At 34.1% G+C, this 13,930-nt stretch overlaps 1 long non-coding RNA gene across 1 annotated transcript; it reads right to left on the bottom strand.

Moving 5' to 3' along the window:
• Window positions 1–2,158: 2,158 nt before the first annotated feature.
• LOC149943332 (uncharacterized) lies at window positions 2,159–5,110 on the bottom strand. Its single transcript, XR_016480788.1, has 3 exons — window positions 4,985–5,110; window positions 4,187–4,438; window positions 2,159–2,248 (listed from the first exon to the last, which is right to left on the bottom strand). It is a non-coding gene; the product is annotated as an uncharacterized LOC149943332 (long non-coding RNA).
• Window positions 5,111–13,930: the final 8,820 nt, after the last annotated feature.

The raw sequence follows: 13,930 nt of genomic DNA, 5'->3' as shown, positions 1-13,930 counted from the left end.
CAGTATTTAGGAAAAAAATCGGAAACGTGTTCGGAAATATCAGGGTTTTTCCAGTTTTTAAACCTATTCAAAAAATTTGACAAAAAATGTCACTGCGAAAAGATAAAATAATATGCACTTGTCAAATGACACATGTAGGTCAAACGCGGCGCAATCTAGTAGCACGTGAAACAGAACATGAAGGGAACATCAAACGTGCAATACGTTTCAAATCGTCCCTAGCCGACCACGTGTCCGAACCTGGCCATATCATAAAAATATAAGATTTCGAGTTATTAGAGTCCAAAAATCGTTTAAAACTTATTTTAAGAGAAACAATAGATATCTTTAAATTTAAGATAAAAATCTAGTGATCAATATTGAAGATGATCCTTTCAACATTTAAAAACATCACAAAAAGGTACAAATATATATTCCTAATAAACATTTTACTGTAATGTTTGTTGCCACGAATAACAATAATGAACAACTTCCAACCAGACGTGCAAGTTGTCTCAAAACAGCTTTCGTGTTGTTAGGATATGACTTTTAATTGTACAAGACTGGTAAAATTTTAACTTATGTCACTAATACTGAATTAATAATATTGACTGCACAAGCGTACAGTTTGAAGCGCCATCTACTAATAGAAATTAATTAAAGCATTTGCACAAATTTAACTAATTATGTAATTTAATTTTTTTTTCAAACAAAGCAATGTCAGAATTGCAGTATCCGACAAAAAAATTAAAATTTTAAAGTTTTTTTTAGTTATTGAAATTTTTAAATGAGCACAAACAATTGCTATTTTTAAAATTAACTTGTATATAGATGAAAGGTTTAAGTGTGTATTTTGCTACACTGCCTTTTTGTTATGAACAGAGTGACATTATTTATTATTATTATTTTTCTAAAGAGAAAAGCCCTTTAAATTAAGAATCGTCCCCGATTCAAGTTTTTAAGGCCCTTTCTTTTAGCAAAAGATTTGATTTCGTAATTTTTGGATGCCACCCTTTGGACCTTTTAATTAAAAAATTAGATGAAATCACGTAAATTTACATTTCAATATCGATCGTCGTATATAATACGGAAACCAAAATGTATAAATAAAATAATCCTGTGTTTCCGTCTTTACATTTTTTAGCATACTGTTTTTCTCGAATCCTACAACAAATTAAGTTCACAAATTTTCAACAGGCGCTTTATAAGATTTCTTATCTTTTTAATTGGAGGAAAAAGTCAACTTTTTTAAACTTGTTTTAAACAAAATTTTAGAAAAACGTACTCTATGTATTTGAAAAAAACTAGACCAAAAAAATCGAAGTTTGGTAATCGATCAACCCATCGCAAGGAACACAGCAACCATATCGATTGCATTTTAAACATTTATTACCAATAAAGCATACTTTCTAAAATGTTAAATATGAATGATAATTTAGAAATGATATCTTAAGCATAGTTATCACCGTGATTTCCAGTTTACCAAAACCAATTAAAAACATTACATGTAGTGTTTCATACTAAAATAAATACTTTAGAAATTTGGAGTTCAGCTAAATCAAGCAGACTATCTTTGATTCATTATTCTAAAGGTTGTAATTAATTTACACAAACCGTGAACAATTTTGTCCTTTATTTTCAATTAAACCTTTTAAGGATGAAACTTCTCATTAAATGCTATGTATACGTAATTGCTACTTATGCTACACAATATTTACATTAAAAAAAATTAAATAATAGTTTTAAGCGCAGTTGGTTTCTAAGGAAGCTGCAACAAACAGATATTTCGAGAGATCAGCGAAAAGTGTCTTCAAGTACAATGTTATTGCAATGTTAAGAAAAGAAATGTTGCAATAAAAAGATTTTACTGTTATTTAAGTAAACACTAATTTAGTTTAAGTTAACTACCAGAGTAGCCATAAAATCATAAGCTGAACGCAAAGACTAATCATGAAGATTTTAATACAAACTATTCAACTAAATCGATTTTATCACAAATATTGAAAAAGGTATTTAGTTCGTTAGTCAATTTTTTATTTATATTATAAATTATCACAACTGTACAAAAAAGTTATTATTTTATCAAATAAACTTGGGAATGTATTTAATATAAAAACAATAATATACCGCATATCCCGTATGCGTGTAGGAAAATAATATAAATATGGTTATGAAATTCCTCGAGGTTCCTTTTATATGGCCGACACCAGATATTTACATAGCGTTGACGGATACTTCCTTTCACTACCACATCTGCTCAGCCCATCCACTGTCAAAATATAAATAGAGATCTTTCTTAGCTGATTATCTTTATTTTATTTAAGGTTAAAAACTAAAATATTTCCGCTTAAAAAAGGTTTTTTAGTTCTCCCAGATTCCATTGAAAAACTAGTATATTTTAAGATCTTGAATTTCAAAGTTATGTTTCATGGTAAAATTAATAATATTTTTAAAATATTTATGGTAAAAAGACCTGCTACTTCATGGAGTTAATTTTTTTTATTTTGATTAAAATATTTTGGAAACTTTCGGACCTTAGTCCTAAGTCAGCCGCTACATACATTGTATCGAATACATTGTATGCAGCGGCTGACGATGAAGTAGCAGGTCTTTTTACCATAAATATTTTTAAAACATTTTAAGATATAAAATTAAGTTATGATTATATCTGTTCATTAATTCGCTTCCACCAAAAATTGAATATTAGAAATTTTGAAAATTTAATTTTTGCAAATATTAGATTTTTGTTAAAAGTGAAATTTCCCAAAAAAAATCAGAGCCCTCTTTTTTTGATGTTAAATAACGTAAAACCATTTTTTAAACAAGATCTCTGTTTAACATTACTTTAAATGAGCAATTTTGGTTGTAAAAAATTCACTTGTTCATTAAAATTTGCTCTAAGCTTCATATTGAAATGCAATCGAAAAAATACTGATAGGTTAATATAAAATGCCTTTAAATTGACGTCATGCCAAAAAATACAGAGCTATAAATAAACTATATTTTTAAATAAAAAATATTGCACTTTGAAAAACCCACAATAAATGAGCAAAAGAAGCCGGTTTGATCTTAGCTTGTGGCTCTGGGTTTAAACTCGGAACAACTTATTCCGAAAGTTCCATCCAATTGGTTTAAGGGGTTACCACGCAAGCTCTTGGGTTTCCCCTTCCGGAATAACTTCTAGCTCTGGTTTAACGGTAATAGTAATTGTAGGGAGCTGCTTGCTTGAGAGGCATGGAGGGCTTGCTACCACCCTCCTACGCATTAAAACCCGTTCACCTGAATTAATGATTTTAAAGTCGCTTGATGACTTTGACCTTAGGTAGTGCCTTGGGTATTAGCTTAGCTGATTTTAGTTATTATTGTTATTTAAAGTTGTCTCTATTCGGGAAAAACTGGTAGATATAAGAAGGGCAATAAAATATATTTCCTTATAGAATAAAGGTGCATTAAAAGTCGCTTGATGACTAAGGCCTAAGTTGGTGTCTTGCTGATTATTATAAAAAAAATGGAAATAAATAAAAATTGATATTGGCAGAATTTATCAAACGCGTCAGGGATTCGGATATCATAGTCCAAGAGCCCATGACAAAATAAGCATGTGATAAGGTACACGATGGGTCAAGGTATTTTTTAATTAGGTTAGTGATTTGTAACAAAGAACTGTTTGTCTTACGGGTCAAAGTGGGGGCTTTCCGGAAATACGAGCCACGTGACGTCACTTCCGGTGACATGGAAAATTGACATGCCCAGATATTGGTATCATTCGATTGGTCTCAACGTGATCTTAATAAATATCGCTAATTTGACGATCAAATAAGAACCAAGAGGCGTATAAACAAAATTACTTTTTTAGTCTTATACGCCTCGTGGTTCTTATTTGATCGTCAAATTAGCGATATTTATTAAGATCACGTTGAGACCAATCGAATGATACCAATATCTGGTCATGTCAATTTTCCATGTCACCGGAAGGGACGTCACGTGGCTCGTATTTCCGGAAAGCCCCCACTTTGACCCGTAAGACAAACAGTTCTTTGTTACAAATCACTAACCTAATTAAAAAATACCTTGACCCATCGTGTACCTTATCACATGCTTATTTTGTCATGGGCTCTTGGACTATCAGGACTATAATTTTTTAACATAATTAAAAAAGAAACATTTATGCATTTGTTTGGATATTGTAAAAAAAGCTACTCCTTACGCGGATTCCATTTCAATGGGCTTGTGCTCATGTTTGTGTTGATGTTTTTTCTTGTATTGCATCGGAATTGGGATTGGAATGATATCCGGTTTCAGAGCTTTTACCAGAATAGCGATTTTAGCGATCCTTCGTATTTGACCCAACGTGAGTGCATCACTCTCTCTCGTGCAGAAAGTCGCCATTAATAGCATAACGACTAACGTCGCTGTCGTCAAACGAGCGTTTCTGAATACCCAGGTCATGATTGCTTACCTATTTAACAGAGTTTAAAATAAAGCATTTTGAAATAAAATTAATAAAGAAATTCAAACGACTTTCTTGTTTTTCAAATTATGAGATAACAAGGAGAATCTAAACACGTATGAAAACCTAATTCCCGTTTTCAACTCATTTGGGTTTTCACATAACGTTGTATTAATATACTAAATGGTTTCATAAATGAATCCTATATTAATATTAGCTCCGATTTTACTAAGACGTTCACTTAAAATTAATGCTTTTAAAGTGGTTATTTCTTGAAAACTTAATTAAGTTAGGAAAAGCAGAATGATAAAGAGTGTATCATTCATTTCAATTAATTTAAATTATCTAATCAATCTTTTAAACTCTATGCATTTCAGAACTGTAATGTAACCTCAGTTATTAAAAATATATTTATCTTTGAAAAAAGTTAGCTTTTAAAGTGGGCGCTTCTACTTTTATATTTCTAAAGTTTCTTCCCAATCACCTTAAAACTGTAAGCGTGTCTCGCGTTCAATTGTTTCGTAGTTTAACAAAATAAAATCAGGAATTGCTCACCTTTTAAAACTGCGTAAGACCTAAATCTAACCAGGCCCTTCGTTAACTGCTAGAGATGTGGCACGAATAATAAAATAAAATTTTATGGTCTTTATGTTTTGTTAGCTGGAGATTGAATGATCAAATGAATATCGAACATCCTTTTTATATAACTTCATTTTGTTAAAACGAAAGTGCCAAGTTTCCTCGTAAAACAAGAGAAATTGTGTCTCATCATCCGAATAAAAAAGGCGTTCCAAGAATCTGTTAAACTGTTCAAAAAACAATTTTTATCCCGATCTAGGGGTCGTGAAAAGTAGCACTTCGGACTTACTTTTTTTTCCTTACACAATTACTTCACCGTGACTAAACACGACTAACCTTAACACGCAATTTCGCGGTCATTTTTTACTAAATAAAGACCTAATATCGTGGTTAAGGGCGTTAAATTGGGAACAACAGAAAAGTAAACAATTATTTTTTTGTAATTTTTAAACATTTCCCTTTTTTATTACGATGCGTTTAACGTGCGTTTTTCGAGAGGAAAACTTTTAATATCTTGAAAATAATAATAAAAATAATAATAATAACCCAAGGTAACACCCTTCAGGACGTCATTAGTGAAGCCAGGGGTGGTTGATTTAGGGCGCCACCACGACTAAATTAACATTTTTATCAAAAATGTTTAATTTAAAGGTTTTAATTTTAATAAGAAACGTCTTGACATAATTGAATATAATGCCATTATCTATAATTCAGCATTTCAGACAAGTATACTCATTTCTAGAAGCTAACTTTAAATTTTATTACTATTTAGTAATTTTATATTCAAGTGAGTTGAAAATATTTTCAAAATAGTTTAATTTTTGTGAAACAAAACAGTTAAAATTTAACATCAATCGGTCATTGTATAAGGGCCTTGCCATAATTTTCATATGAATTTCTCACATGTTTTCGCTTCTCCAAGATGATAAACTAAATTATATTTGATCTCCGTTAACGTTTCTTATTTTCTAGTCGTTTGTTTTTGATAAACGCTTATGTGTTTTCCTAAAAAATAACATTATTATGGAAATGGTGTCATCTTCGTTTGTAATTTGGTTATATCACTAACGTTCTGACCATCATTTTAGTAATTGATTAAATGTGAGTGACGCAATATTTTTATTATTTTTATTTATTTTCACTCAGTAAGGAAAATATTTTTTTCAGAGATTATAATCAGAATAAAATAATTTTTCGTTATCAAATAAATCCTTATGTCGATATTGAAAACTTTAGATAATTCAAAAAAGTTATTTTAAAGAAGTTTTCTTCGAGCCCATTGTTTAAGCAATGTAACTGGTCAAAACTAAAATCTATTTTGATTAAAGACTTTTGATTGTATAACACATCTGAACAATTTAAATATTATTATTTTTCATGAAAAATCCGACTTGGAATAGTTACCGTTATATTTTTCAAAAAGTTGTTACATATTGCGATGTTCCAACTAAATTTATGATTAGGTTTCCAAGCGTGTTCAGAAATACTCATATCACTGACAACGCAAATATAAGATATTTTTATTACTAAAAATATAAATTTTAGGTCTATTCTTAAAGCTCTTATACAATTTTAAATATAACGCCTTATTTCATAAAATCATGTTTCTTTTACTACGATCTAAATAAATTATCTATAGAATCATGTCGTTACAATGTGTTTCCCTTGATTACCACGCTGAAACTAGTCTACCGAATTCATAATTTCAGTTAGACCGGTTTTGCCCATTTAGTGTTTATAAGGTTTCTACAAAATTCTTAAAATACTCAGAAAAGGCCAATGATAGTTGAATTTAAATACAACTGTAAGCATTGCAACTGACAGTGATATTATTCATTAGTTTTAAAGTATTAAAAAATAATAATCAAATATAACAATTATACAAGAGCTGTTTATTTAATTTATCGTTCGGTAAATATCACATATAAAGAAATGGCTCAGAAATTTTTTAATAAACTTGTTCTTCTTTTGATTTATATCAAAATGGAGTAACGAAACTAATTATCAACTTTCTCAATAAATCCATCGTTTGAACAATGAATAGTTTAATACTCTGTTGGCGCAATTGAAGTATCGAAGATTCATTTACGTCTACCGTGAAGTTTAAATAGATGCACACTCTTTTATTAATACGAAATTAATAGTTATTTCCCTAATTAATCGGCTGGTGTAATGATATTCTTGGAGAAGGATCTACTTGTTCTTTTACGACACCTCGCGTGCATGATTTGTTGAATCGCCTCATTGATCGGTCACGCTTGAACTCCTTTCCTTTTCCCGCACAATATCACCTTTTGTGAAGGAAAATTGTCTTGTGACCGTTGGATACTTTCACTTCATATTTTTTGAAAGAATCGTTACGTTAGTGAGCAATTTTAAAAGCAATGAAGCACCATGAGGATGTGTAATTTTTATGTTACGAATATTTAAGTGAGAGGCTGACCACTATCCGAAATCGTTGTACAAGCCTGTACTAAAGTGATTACGTATTCGATTATAGATTAAGCATTATCAAAGGCTGTATTCGGTGTACAGAATTTAAAGAATAGGTTAGCTCTACGTATTTAAGCGGTTTCGGAGGTCGCACATTATGGTACTATCCTTCTCTGGTTTTGCAATGCTTCGTGACTGAACTGATTGTGGAATCGATAAAGACGAAGAGCTGCTTCCTACAAAAATCAGATAGTACAAACTAATTTCTAAAAAGATATTTAAATAGTTTAATGTTACTTAAAATTTGCAAAATCAAGTTGGAGTGTTAAAATATCTTTGTCGTCCAAAAATTGAATAATTTTTAAAACAATTTAGTTAACTACTACATAATTGCCCTTGGAGAGAAAAGTATTGCCTCTTATCTTTTTCAAACGCGCTCATTTCTAAATTCTGAAAAAAAATAATATTATTCTTAACAAAATAACTATGCAGAAAATCTACTGCTTAATTTCTTCAGGATAATAAAACGTTTACTTGAACGATGAACGATGTAATTAACTCATAATTGTCAGTGACGTACATGTAGGTTGCAATCAAGGTAAGCTCAATCGATTTAAAAAAAACTTAAAAACACTTGTTTACGGGCATGAACAAAAGATGTTCAACAAAAAAGAAGCGACATATTTTAATACATTTTAGATTTCAGGGAATTGATGAAATGCTCGATATTTTTATTTTGACATTAAGCTTATTTTCAACTTTTAGAAATATTTTAATAAATATAAATTCAATGAAACTGAATTATACAGATGTAAGAGTTTTACAATCGAAATTAATAAGAATTTTTTCGGAAAATTTTAGAAAATTATAATATCCAAAATTGCCTTATCTAGATCTATCAATGAAAGCAATCTAGTATATTTACTAACACCTTTATTATCTAAACTCAATCGTGCTACTAAAGCGCTATAGAAAAAATTTAAAAAAATGTTGAGCTACGGGAAAATATTTTAGTTCTATTTAAAATAAAATAATTTTATTTTTAAATATTTAAGTATTATAATATAAAGATAAGCATGTTTCAATAGTACCGCCAGGTTATCTACGATTAATTGTTTATATCACGCTTCTTTGTCAAAGGCATCTTCATCTGGAACTATTAATTTTGAATCTGCTCGTGCGAGTCACGGAGAGTTTTCTCATTATCATTCAACTGGGCTATTGCCTTTATTAGTTTAAGATGTACCGGCTGCGGTTTCTGTATTTTCGTGGCGATGCCTTTAAATGTGCGGGGACAAATAAACAAACTAGCCAATTTTCTACTCCGCGTGGCTTCATCACCATATGACCAGAGCCGAGCGGCCCCGAAGAGAGCGGGAGGGAGTTGACCCTAGCGAAAATGACCTCTAGCTTTACAAAACAAAATAACCCAATGTTCGGATAAAAAATACCTGGGATTTTAACACTGCGGAACAGATTGACTTATATCTGTCAGTATTTTGAGAAGCTAGAGATAAGTGGGTGTGTATACCGATAAGGGGCACCTGCGGGCGGGGGAAACGGGCCCCTATAGGGGCCCCCCATTTTGCGGCAATATTCGGCAGGTCAAAAGGTTAGGTCAAAAGGTTAGCTGTTTTACGAGGTTGATTTACGATGTTAGGTCAATAGGTTATCTGCCCCTATGGACACGATGCAAACAGCCGTTAAATAAGAGTGAAACAGGCCCCTGTAGGGGCCCCATTTTGCGTACATTTTCGGCAGGTCAATAGGTTAGCTGATTTACGATGTTAGGTCAATAGGTTATCAGCCCCTATGGTGGTGACACGATGTTATGCAAACAGCCGGCCCGTCATAGTTAATAGCTGGAGGCACCCCCATTTTAGGTCAAAAGGTTAGCTGATTTACGATGTTATAACCCATAAAACCCAGGTGCTAACCCATTATAGGTCAATAGGTTATCTGCCCCTATGGCGGTGACACGATGTTATGCAAACAGCCGGCCCGTCATAGTTAATAGCTGGAGGCACCCCCATTTTAGGTCAAAAGGTTAGATGATTTACGATGTTATAACCCATAAAACCCAGGTGCTAACCCATTATAGGTCAATAGGTTATCTGCCCCTATGGCGGTGACACGATGTTATGCAAACAGCCTACCCGTCATAGTTAATGTCGGGCACAATTCGAGTTGGTTTTCGCCGACAAACACTTTCGGGCCCCTAAGCGTACCGTAAAATAGCGGGCGGTCATCGGTAAAAGTGTTTTGGGAAAAAAAGAGAAGAGTGTATACAAATTATAAGGTTTTATTTATACATTCAAAGTTACAGTACATTAAGCGGATGAAAACGTTTAAAGATAAAACAATTTATTTTTAATATATTTATGGTTGGTAGATACCATATTAAACAAATTGTAAAAGTTAAATACACAAAACATATTTTGGTTGGCCACTGTTTCTTTAAAATCGTCAATAATTTTAAATGCTGTTACGTAATTGGACGCGTAGCGGACAACGGTATCATACCTTTCATGTTCATCCGATAGAAATAAATTGTTGGGTGCACATGGTTCTTTATACAATATTTCGTAAATTTTACGATAATTATCGGTTATAACGTAACCCATTAATTCAAAGAGTTTTTGGTTCACTTTAAGGAGTTGAATGTGCGAATTAATGAAATATTTGAGTCGGTCCAATTCTCGAGTTTCCGGCGCTTTGATTACGACCGACGCTTCGGATATCGTACTTTGCAAGGTTAATTCTTTTTGGTCAGACATGGCGGCGGTCACTAGCGCATCAGATAGCGGGAACGGTGATCGAAAGGGCAACCGTTGGGGATCATTTATTTGTTCCCAGTGGCCGTATAAATCATCCCAGGCGCGCGAAGACATTTCAAAGACCTGGTGTGTGATTTTATTGCATAGAGCTACAGATATATCGAGCTCAGACGTAAAACCCGTAGTAACGAAAAGCTCGGATGAAAGTGAATACCGAGGGTTAACTTTCCGCTGAGTCGGATCAAATTTAGACATTTTAGTGGGCCCAGGAACGTTATCTACACAGCTTCGTTTAGACATGATGCTCGAGAAACGGTTTGTAGTGTACTGCCGATGGATGACGGGGATGAATCCCTTATATAGCGATAATAATTTGATGACGTAATCAGGATGATGTAATGGGTTGACTCAATGACTCACGCGATTAGTCAAATTTTGCGGTGTTATGTGTATAGCGACGCCCATATTGGTAAACCAAAGAGATAGAAATTCTACAAGTCCCATTAAAAGTAAAATCAACGCGATTAGTAATGCGTTTTTAGGATTGTTCGCGATAAGCCGACTAACGGGAGAGGCGGGGATAGAACCTTCCATACCGGAAGTTATCGTTAAACTAAATTTATCAATAAACCAAAAAAGGGATTTAAACGTTATAAATTTTATAAAAAACCAAATGACATACAAAGTATTAAAATAAACAAATAACTAAAATAAACAAATGACTAAAATATACAAAAAGAAATATTGACAAAAAACTAAAATATAGAAAGGAATTATTTACAAATGAAAAATACAAACGAGAAATGAAAAAAATATATACAATAATTAAGAGGATCTATTCCACAGAGTTTATGGGGCTCCATAAAATTCTACGCGCAACAACATTCATTTATAACCATTTTTCGACAAAACGTTTGTCCCCAAAAAATATCTAACAGTTTGAAACGTCTTTTTTTAAAAAGTTTTTGAGCATATAACTTTTTTACCATGACCATCCTTCGACGCTTAAAAACAGCTGTGAAAACAATCGCTTTTTATAAACATTTCGGTGCACACTATTTTAACAATACCCGATTTGACGCGTCAAGTTAAATTCAGGAGTCGCGCGTGGGTCAAACTTAATTTGCATCGTAAAAAAGGTTAGGGTTGACACAAAAAAAGAGCCCCTAAACCATTTTCCCTTCAAAGAAAAAGACCGTAGGGGCCTACATTGTTCAATTAAGACTCGAGCGGCGTGGCCCCCAAAGGATTCCACACTAAGGGTTTGGTGTCTAATAAAACAGCGGCTCGTAAAAAAAATTGGGGCCGCTCGGAGAACAAGAAGGGCACAGTCAAAAAGTTTTTTTCGTATATTCATCCAGCTTTGTCAAAATAGTGAAAAGAGTTTTCTGCGGCTCTTTTGAAAAACAACCTTTGTCAGCGATAAAAGGATGAACCGCCACCATATTTATGGGGCTATCATTAAAGTAGTCATTGATCCACCCTTAAATTTAATAGGCTTAAAAAACATTGGGGTCCATCTTTTAGAAAACAATCGAGTTTTATATAATAGAGTTTCGACTTAACGACGTGATATTATTTTTATACAGCCTCAAAAGATACGTATAAATAGAGCCCTATCGGCCAAAGAAACTTCACTAATCAGCGGAATTCTCTAGTTGGAAGTCGTTTTCTTAGCACCTAGAAAAAATGGATAGCGAAAGCTTATGTTGGTTTCTAGACGATTTGGAGGTAAATAGACCCTGGTCCGTACCGCAACTACTGCAATTTTATTACGGAATATGTTTATTTTTAAATTTAGAGCCGGGGTTTGCACCAAATAAGTTACCCGCAATCTTTAGCCGTCTGAGTTTTAAATTAATTTTGACGGTTATTGAAATTTTTGAAACTGTTCAAGCTATCCCCCACGTTCCAGAAGCGTGCCAAACGGTAGCCGAACTCCGATTATTTAATCAAGCATTACCGCCTCGGTTAGGCGAAATTATTGAAGCGAGATATAATAAGCGGGAAAAAGAATTACTCGAACTCGAGTGGGATGCTATGTTGGGTGCCGAATATGACGAACCTGTGTTGGACTACCTGAAGAGTAAGTTTTTTTCTCGTACCGAAAAATATCTAAGAAATTAAAATATATATTTATTTTTTATAGACGCCCCTGAAATTGTCCCGGTGGATGATGCTGAACCCCGTGAATCCGCCGAAATGGTGGACGACTATTTCAACGACCTACTTAACCAAAGCGGTTACGGGGAGGCGGAGGGAGATTTCCCAATTGTGGGGTATATTGAATTTGAGGACCCGAATTGCGTAATTTTGGGTCAGAATGAAAAACAGTTCCCGAACTTCAATATGACGGGAATTGAATTGGAAGCTGAAATATCTAATAATATATCGGAAGGGCTTGCCAGGGTCACTGAACGGGTATTACGCGACGTAAACCCCGCTGACATGGTACAACTAGTAATCCGTAGTTCGGCGCTGGGTGCGGCGCATCCCGATATAACCATTTCATTTAGGAGACGTGACCAAATTGATATCGAGGCCCTTCTCGACGAGATATCCGAATCTATATATTCAGATGAGGAAGAAGCGTTTTTCCTGGCACCCGTTAATTTAACTTTTTCCATTGTCCGTCTCCCCCAAGGCGGTGGCTGGGCGAAACGGAAACGACTAGAGACCTTTGCCATGTTTTCTAGAAATAGACGAGCAATTGTCCGTATTGCGAACAGCGACTCAATCTGTCTCGCTAGAGCTCTTTGCGTCGGTGTGGCACTGTGTAAATATCAGAATGAACCCGAAAACAAAAGACTAAAAACGGTCTATGAAACTTTGTCGCATTCCAAAGAAAACAATGTGGCTCAGCGAGCCGAGGCGCTCCTCCTATGCTCCAAATCGGGTGTCCGACCTAATAAAGAATGCGCGTCGCCCGAGTCGATTAGAAAATTTAGAACGTATCTCAAAGAATACGATATTTTAATCTATCAAATTAAAAACAGCTGGCCGACCTTGGTGTACGATTCTAGAGTGCGGGGAGGTATGGACAGAAAACGTATTGTACTTTTAAACGAGGGGGCGCATTTCAATCTAGTTAAAAAGCTGGCTCCCTTATTCGGGAAAGCAAAGTTTTGTTCAAAGTGTCTCGAGGGGTACAGACAAGATAGCACCCACGCGTGTTCAGACTATTGTTTCGCGTGCTGCAGGGCCATAAAATGTACCGGAGATATAATAAAATGTCCCGACTGTTTACGTAAGTTTACGGGTGTCGATTGCTACGCTCATCATAAAATAAAATTAACCGGCGATAAATTATCATTATGTCAAAATTTATTTCATTGCACGGAATGTTCGATTCTAATCGATTTGACTAAACGCGACGGCCAGCTGCATTCTTGTAACGAACAGTATTGTACCGTTTGTCGTAAGTTTTCCCCCTCGGGACATCAATGTTACATCCAAGTAATAAAAGAACCGCGACGCCCGTTACCCCGTTTCGATTCCAACGGTCAGCCCACTCAAATGTGGATATTTTACGATTTTGAAACGGTCCAAACCAAACGGCACCCCGATAAGAAAAACTGTTATATTCATCAACCCATTTTATGCGTGTCGGAAACTTATTGTGTCGCGTGTGTTGATACCCCCGACGTAGCATGTAAATTTTGCGGCGTTCGCCAACGACAATTTCTGGGTTCTGATTCCGCGCGAAACTTTT

The sequence above is a fragment of the Leiobunum rupestre genome, chromosome 5 (assembly GCF_980474605.1).
Source record: "Leiobunum rupestre chromosome 5, qqLeiRupe1.1.hap1, whole genome shotgun sequence".
Classification (NCBI taxonomy): Eukaryota; Metazoa; Arthropoda; class Arachnida; order Opiliones; family Sclerosomatidae; genus Leiobunum; species Leiobunum rupestre.
Note: the sequence above shows the minus strand (reverse complement) of the source record. Positions and strands in the feature narration are given on the sequence as shown.